The sequence below is a fragment of the Petaurus breviceps genome, unplaced genomic scaffold (genome assembly GCF_028583685.1).
Source record: "Petaurus breviceps papuanus isolate PSGF00001 unplaced genomic scaffold, PetGlider_PUasm1.0 98, whole genome shotgun sequence".
NCBI lineage: Eukaryota > Metazoa > Chordata > Mammalia > Diprotodontia > Petauridae > Petaurus > Petaurus breviceps.
The window spans coordinates 25,316,716-25,327,459 of NW_027187460.1; positions in this window are offsets into that span (position 1 = coordinate 25,316,716).

Below are 10,744 nucleotides of genomic sequence, written 5' to 3' on the forward strand. Positions count from 1 at the left end.
ACACACACACACACACACACGAGCACAAAAAATACTGTGATACTGTGCCAGGTTAAAAGGAGAATATACACACTCCCTCTAGTGCATAGGGGATGATGAGCTCTTTAAAAGTTAAATATTTAAATCAGTAGATTGAAAAAACCATCAGGTATGTATTGATTGAGTACCTACTATGGGATTTGTTTTATATATTACTGAGAATAATCATGAAACACTGAACTCTGACATTCTTTTATCACACTCAAGTCTTCTACTATTCCATCTCTCCCTATACTTCACCCCTTCTAAACCATTTTTTTCTAAGCTTGGTTATATTCCCCTCCCTTCTCAGTTTCAACTCTTTAGGGAACCATTTCAACTCTACACTATCTTCAACTCTCAAATCCTCTGCTCCTTGATCTTATTGTTTCTCATGCTTTGCCAAACCCTATCCGTGTACTGCTCCCACTGCCTGCCATCACAGGATGGCCTGAGTCCACTATAAACTCCTGTTACCAATCTCAACTGGGCTTTCACTGTAACAAGGCAATCCTTTTACTCCTCCTTAATTGACTGTCTTTTCTACTCATCAAACCTTCTCAGATCCTTAAGCCTCCCCCAATATGACTTCCTTCAGCCCTTTCACTTGAGGATTTGAGAAAATTTTACATTCCTGGAGAAAATTTAGGCCTTTCACCTTGAGCTCCCTCTTCTTACTCTAGTAATCCCTCCCCAATCTCTTTATCTCACAACTCCTTAATATCATTCATCACCAACTATTTAATCTTTTACTCTAGTGCCCGATGGAGAGGCCTTTCTCCTTAATAAGCCCAGTCCTCTACATGTCCCTTGCCCCTTATTCTCCCTCCCATCTTCTCTAGCCGGCAGCCCCCCCCCCCTTCATCCTCCCTTTCTAATCTTTAATTTCTCCCTATCTACTGATTTTCCTCTTGTCTACAAATGTACCCAAATGTCCTCCTTCCTTAAAAACTTCTCATTAGATTCTACAATCCTCTCCAGTTCTCATCCTATGTTTCTTTGCCCCTTTTCACTCAAAAGATGTCTACAATAGTTTCTTCTCTCTCCTCTCCTCTTACTCCATTCGATATCTTCTGCAGCCTGGACCCCACCCTCATCACTCACTTGAAATCGCTCACTCCAAAGTTACCAATGAGCTCTTAATTGTTGTATCTAGTAGACTTTTCTCAGTCACCACTTTTTGTGATCTCCCTCTAGCCTTTCACAGTGTTCGTAATAATCCAGATACTCTTTCCTCGATGGGTATTTTGGTAACATTGCTATCTCCTGGTTTTCCTCCTTTCTGTTGGATTACTTTTTCTCAGTTTCTTTTGCTGGATCACTATTCCTATCACACCAAGTAACAGTGGCTATACCCCAATACCTTATACCTAGAATGTCCTCCTTCCTCACCTCCACCTCTTGGAATCCCTGGTTTTCTTTAAGACTCAGTTGAAGGACCACCTCATATACTATCCCTAAACCTTGCAACATCTAGTGCCTTTCCACTCCCTTCCTCTCAAGGCTGTCTTTCATAGCACCCATTCTGAACTCTCTCCACAACTCAGATTTGAAGGTTAGGTCTCCAGGGAGGCACCTACCTCTGCTTCAAGGTGTCCATATTTTTAAAACCATAGCTCTAAAGTTATTATACCACCCTATTTCTTAATAATAATAGTAATAGCTCACATTCAAACAACAGCATATGGTGCTGAACCTGGAATCAGGAACCTCTGAGTTCAAATCTGGCCACAAACACTTACTAGCTGTATGACCCTGGGCAAATCATTTGACTTGTGTCTGCCTAAGTTTTCTCATCTGTAAAATGAGGATAATAATAGTGCTGAAATCCCAAGGTGTTGTGAAAATTAAACAAGATATTATTTGTAAAGCATTTTGCAAACCTGAAAGTACTAAATAAGTGGTAGCTGTTATTATTGCCACTTATATAGTGCTTTTGGGTTTAGACAGCCCTTTGTCACATATCCAGCCTTGCAAGGTAATTAGACTAATATGCTGCCTCTTCTCTTGAAGAAGAAACTGTAAACAGATCATTAAAGTCACCTAAAGTTACACAGCCAGTAAGTGGCAAATTTGGGACACAGTGAAGTCATCAGAGTTCAAATCCAGCAGATGAAATCTATCTATCTGTCATCTATCTGTCTATCTATCATCTATCTGTGTGTGCATATTGGTATATATATATATAAATGTATATGTATACATATACATATATACATATGGAGAAAGAGAGAGAAGGGTGTGTGTATATATACATAAACACATACATATATACATATACATAGGAGCATCTATATATGGTCTCTGGCCTTGATAGAGGGGGGAGCAAGCTAGCCATATATATGTATATATGCATATATACATATGTGTATACATACATTATACAATTATCCCTCCCGCATTGTGACTTTCCCCATCATGGTTTTGATATATTGAAGGTTGGCAGAAGAACTTAAATGAGAATTTTGGGGGAGTCTTGTGGAAGCCACAGATGATACATGAAAGCCAGCAGATGACACAGAGTCTATGACAAAATACTTAACCCAAATTTTATAATAAGGTACTATACACATTCCACAAAAGAAAGAGAATAAAAAACCTCAGTCTTCTTCTCTGGTATGAAGGGAAGGTCAAAAAATGTTACAGAGATTTTCTAGATTGAGAGCGCCATGCCCCTAGCCCCCAAGATGTGGAAGGGATAATTATAGCTATCACCACCACTATAACTCTCACTCTAATGTAACTATCACTCTATCTATATATACACATGCACATATATATACACCCACATACATATACATACATATGTGCTTAGTAATATTAAATGCAGGAAGAAGAGACATTTGAATTCAAACTCTAGTTAGACATAGACTACCTTGATGACCTTGGACAAGCCATCTACTCTCTCCAGTCTCTTTCTTCTCTAAAATGAAGTGTCAGAGTAGATGGTTTCTCAATTCCCCTCCAGTTTTAAATTCTATGATCCTCTATCTGACCCATCATTAATAGCACATGTGCTAAGTTGTTTTTCCAATAACAAGGATGTATTTGCAGTGGCCGTCTTCATCCTCTTTCCCCACCCTCATTTTATGTATATGTCCTATATTCTCAACTAAATTAGTTCCCTCCTTAGGACAGGGAACCATGTCAGAGTCCTGGGCTTCAGTTCTAAGCTCTACCATTTACAACCTGTGTAACCTTGGACAAGACAATTAATGTCTTCGAGCCTTAGTTTATCTGTAAAGTGGAGTTGTCTAGATCACCTCTGAGGTTTCTGATAGCTCATCTATGATCTGATAATCACATACCTCTTTGTTTTCCTACTGTTTGCTTTAATAATAATAACAGCCATTTGTACATGTATTATTTTCTTCCATCCTCAAGACAGCCCTGTGCAGTAGTTATAGGTGTTAGTATTACGTGATTGTTCCTTGTCTCTGAGGCATTTAGCATTTTTTTTTTTAAGCAATAGGGGTTAAGTAACTTGCTCAAGGTTACATGGCCAGTTATTTCTGGGTGTGGTGCTGAGTATCTGAGCCCAGATTTGATCCCCAGGTCATCCCAACACTGGAGCTGGTGCTCTTACTCGCTAAGCCACCTGGCCGCCCCTCTTTAGCATTTTAGCATTTCTTATTTTGTAGACAGAAAAACTCAGACCCAAAATGGTTGAATGACTTGCCCATGGTCACACAGCTAGTAAAAGTCAGAGGCAAAATTCCTGCCTCCACCTTGATCACTTTATCTATTACATGATACATTATAAAGATCTGCCTTTAGAGCCTAATAGTTCTTCAATACTTTTTTTAATTGATGGTTTATCAGATAGATAGCCAGGGCTGGGGGTATGGTCTTTGGTCTTGATAGAGAGGGAAGCAAACTGACCCAATGGGGAATCAAACCATAGTTTTGGCCTCATTAGCAGAGTGTTCTCTCCAACTGGGCTAAATCGCCTGTGAACTTGCCTGGAGGAGCTCGAGTGCAAACCCAACAGTCTGGCTGGAGCATCCCTCAAACCTGAGTGTCCCGGGGTCCAGATGGGAACGTGGTGTGAGCCTTCAGAGTGCTAATGGAGTGTGACAGGAGCACCTGCAGCAGGGAGCAGCCACAGAAAAGGTCCTTTTTCCTTGCTTCCTCCTCTTTCTGGGACTAGCCTGAGCCTCAGGCTCAGGACCCCTCCCCTAGTCTGGAGGAAGGACAAGGCACTCTCATAGGTGGCATCAATTGCTGGCAGGTTTGATCACAAAAGGTAAGTTGTTTTTGGAGGCATCGTAAGACAAAGAGATTCCTTTCAGAGTGCCCAGAAGGGAAATCCTGCTCCCTGGGGTTCACACGAAGGTTTCCTTTGCTTGCTCTATTGCCAAACCACTCGGGGTACTCAGTGTTGCCCCACAGAGAACAATGTTTGCTCTCTTCATTTAAATCGGGTAAGATCAATTTATTTTCAAGTTGTTTGTGGTTCAGGTCAGGGGGTTGGAATTCATTTTTCACAATGTGATTTATGGGACTGCCCTGTCCTTCTTGAAAGTCACACGGGATTCATGCTGTGCACGGAATCAGGAAGTTGGGGAGAAAACAATTCCCCACCCAACCATAGGATATGTTGAGGTTGAATACCCAGCACCTGGCGCATCGCCAGTTTATTAGAAAGTTAATTGTCTTTCCCATATGTGGTTCTCATAATATTGTTGCTATCTAGAGGGTAGTACTGGGTCGTATGGAATGTGCAATCTGTGGTCACCACAGGACAAACATCCATCTCTGGGGGAGGTTGGATGAGCTGATGTCTAATGAGGCAGCATCTTACTATGGGAAGATCACTGGACAGGGAGCCAGCCAAAGGCCCTTGGGTCCAGGCACAAATCTTGTTGCCAGCTATGTGACTTTCTAGGCCTCAGTTTCCTCATCTATAAAATGAAAGGATGGGGCTAGACTTGATGGTGTCTAACCTTCCTTCCATCTCTAAATTCTAAAAAGTACCCCTAAAGGGTCTCATCCTCTCCCCTGCAAGCCCATTTCCAGGATAGCAGAGTGTCTTCCACATTCATTTGTCAGGAATTTATCCATCACTGACTATGTGCATGCCAGGTATTTGTTCATTCTACATCTAGTCTTAACAGAGTACATCTTTGATATTGTCATTTCAGGTATGTCTTCTTGACCCCAGTTAGGGTTTTCTTAGCAAATATATTGGAGTGGCTTGCTATTTCTCCAGATCATTTTACAGATGAGGAAACTGAGGCAAACAGGGTTACTTGTCTGGGGTCACATAGTTAGTAAGTGTCTAAAGTCAGATTTGAAGATGAGTCTTCTGGACTCCAGGCCCCACATTCTATCCACTGAACCACCTAGCTTCCACATATCCTTGATAATCACAGAATAAATGAAATTAAACAAAGAGGCAGCATGGTATAATTGAATAGGTATAGTTAAGGAAAGAAAGGAGGAAGGTAGGAAGGAAGGAGGGAAGGAAAGAATGAAGGAAAAAACGATTAAGTGCCTTCTATGTGCCAAACATGGTTATAAACACTTTACAAATATTACCTCATTTGATTCTTACAAGAAACCTTGGAAGTAGATGCTATTATTATCCTCTTGATACAGATGGGAAACTAAGGCAGACTAAAGTTAAGCGACTTGTCCAGGGTCACACAGCTTGTGCGTCAAATCTGAGGTCAGATTTGAACTTAGGTCCTGACTCCAGGTCCAGAACTCTTTCCACTGGGCCACCCAGATGGAATTAAAGGACTTGCATTTGAATACTGGCTCTCAAATGATATTTGCCATGTGACTCTAGGCGAGTCATTTTACTTCTCTATGAATTAGCTTTTATATGTTAAGAGATAATCATATTCATACTACTGCCCTCACAAAGTTATTGCTAGAAAAACCCTTTGTGAACTTTAATGAGATAGGGAAATATAAATAATTGTTATTATGGGGGAGGAGGGGAGAGGAGAAATTGACCTGAGCATAGTAATAGGAATTCATGACAAAAACCTACCTGGCCACTTCAAGTATTGCTAAGTCATATTAGAAGCTAATACTGGTACTAGAAGGATGATCACATGATGAATAGAGAACTAATTTTAAAGCCACTAAGAGCTGTATTCAGATTCCACCTCTGACACATGCTGTCTGTGGGAGTCTGGGAAAATTACAGTTATCCTTTCCAGGGTCAGGGGTGCAGGGCCCCCACAATCTGAAAAAAAACTGCTTAAAAACTTTTGACCCTCTTTTCATATGAGAGAAATATGAATTATATTATTAAAAGTATGGTGATATGATATAATACTAAACATATTTTATCCATTTTTGCGTTTCTAAACTTTTTCTGTATCATCTGTTGGCTTCCATGAGTCATTTGTGGCTTCTGCAGAACTCTCCCAAAATTCCCATTTAATTTCTTATGTCAACCTGCAATATTTCAAAACTGCAATGAGAAAAGTCATGATGTGGAAGGGATAATTGTACTTAATTTCTCAACTCTAGGCAGTCACCTAAGATCATAAATTTCAAAGTTGTTAATTTACATTGGTAGAATGTATTTCCTCACCCTTGAGTTCCCAATACTAGTGAAACCATAGATTCTGACCCACCTGTACTTACTTATCTATCCCTTCCTAATTAAAAGCTTTGCTATTAAATTTATGTTCCCAGGTCTGTTGGTAGAGAGTGTTGCATGGGGGCTATATTTTCATAACTATGATTCCCCATATACCCCATCCTGATCCTGAGGATAATGAGGCTTTCTACTGTTATGTGGAAGCTATCTCAGTTTATTAACATCATATTTTTAGAAACACCTATGTTTACAGAATAGAGAGTTGGGTAGTGGGAGGGAAGTCATTTGAACTAAATAGACTGAAATCAGGACAAAGATTTGGAGACAACAGTGTTTCTGGCAGCATCCCCAGCTGCATTATGAGTATCCTTGCCCTCTGAGCTTTCCAGGGAAGAAAGCTTTTGGTCTGAGCAGTTTATCTTAGCTCCACTGAAAATAAACAACTTTCCCTCTCCCTTGAAGGGTTCTTCTGGGGAGAGGTGATGCATAATTCATGTCACTGTCTACTCATCAGCCTTTGATATGTTCCTCAGCTTGAGAGGGATCTCTCCAGGCTCAGTCAGAATTGCCGTGTTCTACCAAAAGATATTGAACTGCAATATAGTAGCACCTTTCCTGTCTTGGAATCCTGGAGTAAGAAGAGAGCTCAGAGGCAATCTAGTAACCTAAGAATACCCTCTACTGCAGCCCAGACTAATGGTCCTCTGGTTGCCATTTAGAGATCCCCGTTATCAGACCTTGCTTTCCCTTTCTAATCCCATTTCCTATTATTTTGATGCTCACATCTTCTGTTCTAGTACAGTTGGGACAGCCTTCTATCTCTCTATATCCTAATCATTTTTCCAAGTACAGCTCACTTAGCTCTTTCATAAAGCCTTTCCTGAGTACTCCAACCTACATGGATGCATTTTCTGTTTTGAATTCCTATAGCACATACAATGTGAGATCCCATAGGGAGCATTGATTCAGAACTGGAAAAACCCTCAGATGTCATCTAATCTTATTCCCCCATTTTACAGATGAGATTTAGGGAGGTTAAGTGGTTTGCTCAAAGTCCCACAGGTATTAGCAGAGAAAGGGTTTGAACTCAGGCCTCTGATTCTAGCTGTTGCTGTTGTACAGTCATTCAGTTGTGTCTGACTGTTTGTGACCCCATGTACCCCAGCACACCAGACCCTTCTGTTCTCCACTATTCCTCAAAGTCTGTCCAAGTCCATGTTCATTATTACCATGACACCATCTCTTCATCCCATCCTCTGTCATCCTCTTCTTTTACCTTCCATCTTTCCCAATATCAGGGTGTTTTATGGTGAGTCCCGATTTTAGAGTAGATCCCTAACTTTTATTGTCCTTAGCTTCCCTGGCTAGCCTCAGATTACTCTGAGTTTTAAGTGCCCCTGACACTATTTACACATGCTTCTTCCATGCTCTCACATTCATTTATTGTTATCTACTTGTGTTTCCATTGTCTGCATATAACAATTTATGATTAAAATTTTTGATAATGACCTGGAAGTTCTTTATGATTGGTCAGGGTGTTCCAGAGCCTCAAAGAAAGGTGAAATCATGTTAGATATCATTTGTGCCAATTGTATCTAATAATTTTTAGATTATAGCATCTAATGATCTAGAACAAGAAGTGACCCTAGAGATTTTGTGAGGCCCCCAAAAGTTGTAACTTTTCTGAGGTTCATAGATAGTAAGTAACAGAATTGGGATTTGAACCCAGGTCTATTGGTTGGAAATCTAGAGCTCTTTACTTTTCAAAAAATCCTTAAATTTTTACATCATATCCTTCTTAACACCTTATAACCCACTGTAGCAGCAAACATCCTAGCTGCTAGCATAGGTTCTTAGATCTGCTTTTCTAAAGGAAAGCAACTCAAAAAGGGTTAACAATCTTAAAGTTTAATCCAACCTATATCATTTACCTAGTTCAGGGGAAAAAGTCAGCATCCTGAACTTCAGAGAATACAAACAGAAGTTACAAGCAGACAAAAACACAGAGAAAATAACACAATTAAACATACAGAGCTTCCAGCTGTTTGACCATCACATACATATAGTTAGTCCCCAGAGAGAGAAGCACCAACATCTGGGTTTTCAAAGCTGGGGGCTCACCGGCTGTCCAGAATCTCATCTGGTCAAGGCACACAACTCTTCCTCAAGTGATCCCCAAAGCAAAAACCTCACCTCAGAGGTATATATAGCTTTCTCCAGTTTCAGAGAATGTCACAACCCTCCTGACCCACTTGACTACAAAGTAACAAAAGTTGTATCTTCCTGAAAAACAAGCCTCCCACCACAGGTTCCATGTGACCATATTAGTAGTTCAGTCTATTTTCAAATCAGGAAAGTTCCTCAAATTCACCTAAGCCTGTCAAGAGGCAGAAAAGGTCTTCAAATTTCCATTAGTATTATTCCTACCTAGCTTAAATAATATGGCTAGAATCCTGAACTGGAATATCTCAATTGTATTCTGTGTATTCCTAAATAAGATAATAATAGTAATAATAGCTAGCATTTACATAGTATGTTAAAGTTTGCAAAATGCTTTACATAAGTTATTTCATTTGATATTCACAATAACCTTAGGAGGTGGGTGTTGTTTTTATCCCAATTTTACAGATGAGAAAACTGAGACTAGAAAAGTTAAGTGGCTTGCCCAGGATCACACAACTAGTAAATCTTTGAGGCAAGATTTGAATTCAGGTCTTCCCGACTCCAAGTCCAACACTCTTGCACTATCTTTTGGTTGTTGTTCAGTCATATCTGAGTCTTTGTGACCCCATTTGGGGTTTTCTTAATAAAGATCCTGAAGTTGTTTGCTATTTCCTTCTCTAACTCATTTTACAGATGAGGAAACCAAGACAAACAGGATTAAGTGACTTGCCTGGGGTCACCCAACTAGTAAGTGCCTGAGGCTGAATTTCAACTCAGGTCTTCCTCACTCTAGGCCCAGCACTCTACCCACTGTGCCACCCAACTGTCCTCACATGTACTAGTGTAATTCTAAGCCTTGAGGAATGAATAATTGAAACATGCATTGTGACATTTCCAGTTGTGATTGAAACCCACCTAAGGGAGAACTATAATAATGGTAATAACAGGCATTTACTATCTCAAAACTCTTCATTCAAGCCCATAGTCCCCTGTGAATTTGTTGGGTTGGTGTGAATTGTTTTCCCCAGTTTCTGTGGGCTATTGAAATTGAGGGTGGCATGAAGAGAGGGAAGCAACTGGGAAGGAGGGGTATGTGAAGAGAAAAAGGCAGAAGGCATCTTTGCAGATGAGAAACCTTCAGTCTGTATAAATCATTGAACTGCAGGGCTTTGCAAGGGGAAACCATATGGTTATTATTAAACATTTATATAATATCATCTGTATACTCAGTGCTTCATGAATCATTGAGTCATTGAGACTGCAAGCCTCGATAGGCTGGTGATCTACGCAAGGATCAATAAGAAGAATTAGGAGGAGGAGAAAGTGGAGCTGTCAGAAGGGGTGACTGTGTGAAGAAAACAAAAGAAAGAAATGGAATCAGAGAGGCCATCTGGAGGAGAGGAATGTGATCTGAGAGTCAGGGGCTCTGTGCCAGGTGTGGCAAGTAGCCTCATGTAAAACATAGAATCCCAGAGACTTGTGGACTTTCAGCATTGCAAAGGACCTCGATTCTGTGTCAGAATAACTTCTATAATGGCTGTGACAAATGGACACCCAGTCTCTCATTGAAGAACTCCAGAGACAGGGAGCTCACTACCTCTTGAGGCAGCTTATTCTACCTTTGGGTAGATCAAACCATTAGGAAGATTTATTCCTACTGAGCCAAAATGCGGTTTCCTCTAACTTTCACACAGTGGTTTTAGCTCTATCTCTCAGGCCATACAGAAAAATTTGTACCCTGAGGGAATCATCATCTACCATTCTCACTTTCTTTGAAGCAATTTCTGAAAAGGATAGATTTTTTCTCTTGGCCAAAGTCAGCCACTCTACTTGCATCTCTGATGCCATCCCCTTCTGTCTCCTCCAGGAGTTTGAACCTTTCATCATTCTCTTTTTCTGAAGGGAAATCGGTAGAATAAGCTGCCGGGGGGGGGGGGGTGAAGGTAGCAAGAAGAGAAGAGACAAACACAGCACAGAGCCCTCTACCGACATACACACCAA